A 2,688-nucleotide genomic window follows, 5' to 3' on the forward strand; every position below is an offset into this window, starting at 1 on the left:
GCTGGGAAAGGGTTGCTTCTAATGAGCTGGTTTGTGCTTGTTGAGAATTGAAATGTGGTCTTTGTTGGAAATATCCTCCTCCATAGTTCCCATTTTGGAACTTTTTTGGAAAGCTCCTTTGCTGTTGCGGATAGGGTTGGTTCTGGGAGTTCTCGGCTCCTTGGCTCCTGTATGAGAGATTGTTGAAGTTGGCATTCCTGAAGTTGTGGTTGAAAGCTAGGCTGAATTGGTTCTGGTATGCTTGAGCTCCCATGAAATTGATTTCTTCTTCTTGGTATATACCATCATCTTCATATCTTCCATCTTCTTCATTTTCTGCAGCAGTATCACAAGCATGTATATTCTTATTTTGAAACTTAAGAAGTTGACTTACCATGCTTTTTAGCTCAGCAATCTCCCTTGAGTCATGACTAATGATGGTCTTCTTTGATCTGTCATACTCAGGGTTGTTGTTGCTGTTAGCTACAGCCAAATTTTTGATGAGTGCTCTCCCTTGTGGTATATTTTTCGAACTGAAATCTCCATAGCTGGCAGTGTCAAGAGAAAAATGATACTTCTGCCGAAGTCCTATGTAGAAGGTGCTTAGCAAGTTTGCTCCAGAGAAACCATGATGAGGGAAATCTCTCTCATATTCTTTAAATCGCTCCCAGGCTTCATAGAATGACTATATTGGGCCTTGTTGGAAACTTTGTATCTTGTTTCTCAGCTGGTTCGATCTTGACTTGGTGTAGAATTTGTTCGGGAAAGCTGACTTGCGTTATTCCCATAAGTAATAGAACCAGATGGCATGGATTTTAACCATCTAAAAGATTTATCACTTAGAGAGAAAGGAAAAAACTTACACTTCACATAGTCCATAGTTTCTGGAGTTGTTCTCACCATTCAACAGATTTCTTCAGAAAGATCAATGTGGTCCATTGGATGCTCAGTAGAGATTCCATGGAATTGATTTTGCTTCACCAAAGAGACAATTTGAGGTTTTATCTCATGATCTCCTCTTGCTGGAACAAGAACTTGAATAGCTGATCTATTCTGAAAGTGTTGGTGAGGTGTATCAAAATCGGCAATGAGTCTATTACGAGGCTGTCTTCTCGCAGGATTGGGATGCTCTATCGGTCGATTGACCTCTCTACCATTAGGTGGAACAATGTTTTCATCATTCCTTCTTTCTTCTGGATCGACTTGGTCTTGTCTCCTTCGGTTATCAGCGGCTTGAGTAGCATCCACAGGGACTCGGTTTCCCTCTTTATCTAGTTGTGGCTGGCCATCTCCTTCATGGGCAGCACCTAGGTCATTACCATGAATAGAATCACGGTCATCGTCTCCAATGTGATAATCTTGATCACGGTTCAAAAGATCTTCCTGATGGGCATTTGGATTGGCCATCTTGAGCGTTCTTCCTCTCAGTTTCCTAAGTGTTCTTTCGTGTTTGTCAATCTCGTCTAAGGGCAGTACAATGTTGTCAGGATTTCTCTTAGTTTTCCTGAACCTGAGAGCAAAGAAAGCAAAGATAAAAAGAGAAGTTAGAAAATCTCTAGCAGAACGCAAAAATCTTGAGGTCTAGGATTGAAATTAGATTAAGAAATCATGTCTACAGCGACAAATGCTCGGCAACGGCGCCAAAAACTTGATGTGGGTGCAATGGGCAACACAAGTTTTACCCTAGACAACCTGCAAGTGCACAGCAAACACAATAGTACTTAGGGATCGAATCCACAGGGATTTGTGTGTTGAGGACTTCTAACTGATACTAAAAACAATCGTAGACCTAATCTAATAAAAAGGAGTTTTGGTTTGTCACTAAATCTAATTAAGCAGAGAATTAAATAGCTGGAAATAAAAATCGGTTCAAAACTATAAGAAAAATGGCGCTGGATTCTAGATTCATCTTTAGGGTTCATGTTCTAAAACACAAGGAAGTTAGGCAAGGATTTTCTATGACTCCGAAACTAGGATAGACACTTGTAAGATGAGCCAACTCTCGTCACCCTAATCATCTAATCACTCATTCATGGCAATTAACTCTCGCTCTCATTCCAGAAAAAGATCATGCATTGCAGATCGGAATCCATCTCAGCTTACACATCCTCCGTAGGTAGCTTTTGTCTCCTACAATGGTGACATCCATAAGATCATGTTCAGGCAACCCAGATATAACACTCTCGTATATCGGATTTAAACTAGGATCGGATTATGTGTGATCAATCCAGAATTACCGCTTTGAGATTTGGATGAATGGGAGAATCAAGTAAAAATCAAAATCCTTTTTCCTAAAAACCTAGATGTCATTCGAACATGGGATCCCTTTGGATTTCCCTTTCACCCAACTAGGTGACTACTCAGACATGGCTGAGATAGACATCCTCATCGGTTTAGAACTTAGAAAGAAGAAAAGTAAAGAAACAAAAGTTGCAGAAATACTTCTCTTATTGAAGACAGAGTGGCAATGGAGAGCTTCTACAGATGCATAAAATAAAACCTAAAACTACAAATGAGTTTTCTCTCAAAGAGAAGAAAGAGGCTCCTTTACAAAAGACCTAAAAATGAGTATTTATAGTGTTTTTCCAAATCTAGGCATCTAAGGCTTGTAAAATGAGTGCAGGAAGGGTCATGGGCCTTAGTTGGGCTCCTGAGGTTCGGTCAAAGGTCTACCGGGGGTGAAACCTCTTGAGTCGCGGTGGGGACAAG

At 40.5% G+C, this 2,688-nt stretch overlaps 1 non-coding gene across 1 annotated transcript; it reads left to right on the forward strand.

The window, feature by feature from the left end:
* The first annotated feature begins 602 nt into the window (after positions 1–602).
* LOC112089572 lies at positions 603–708 on the forward strand. Its single transcript, XR_002901207.1, has one exon. It is a non-coding gene; the product is annotated as a small nucleolar RNA R71 (small nucleolar RNA).
* Positions 709–2,688: the final 1,980 nt, after the last annotated feature.

The sequence above is a fragment of the Eutrema salsugineum genome, unplaced genomic scaffold, assembly GCF_000478725.1.
Source record: "Eutrema salsugineum unplaced genomic scaffold, Eutsalg1_0 scaffold_12, whole genome shotgun sequence".
In the NCBI taxonomy this organism is placed as follows: Eukaryota; Viridiplantae; Streptophyta; class Magnoliopsida; order Brassicales; family Brassicaceae; genus Eutrema; species Eutrema salsugineum.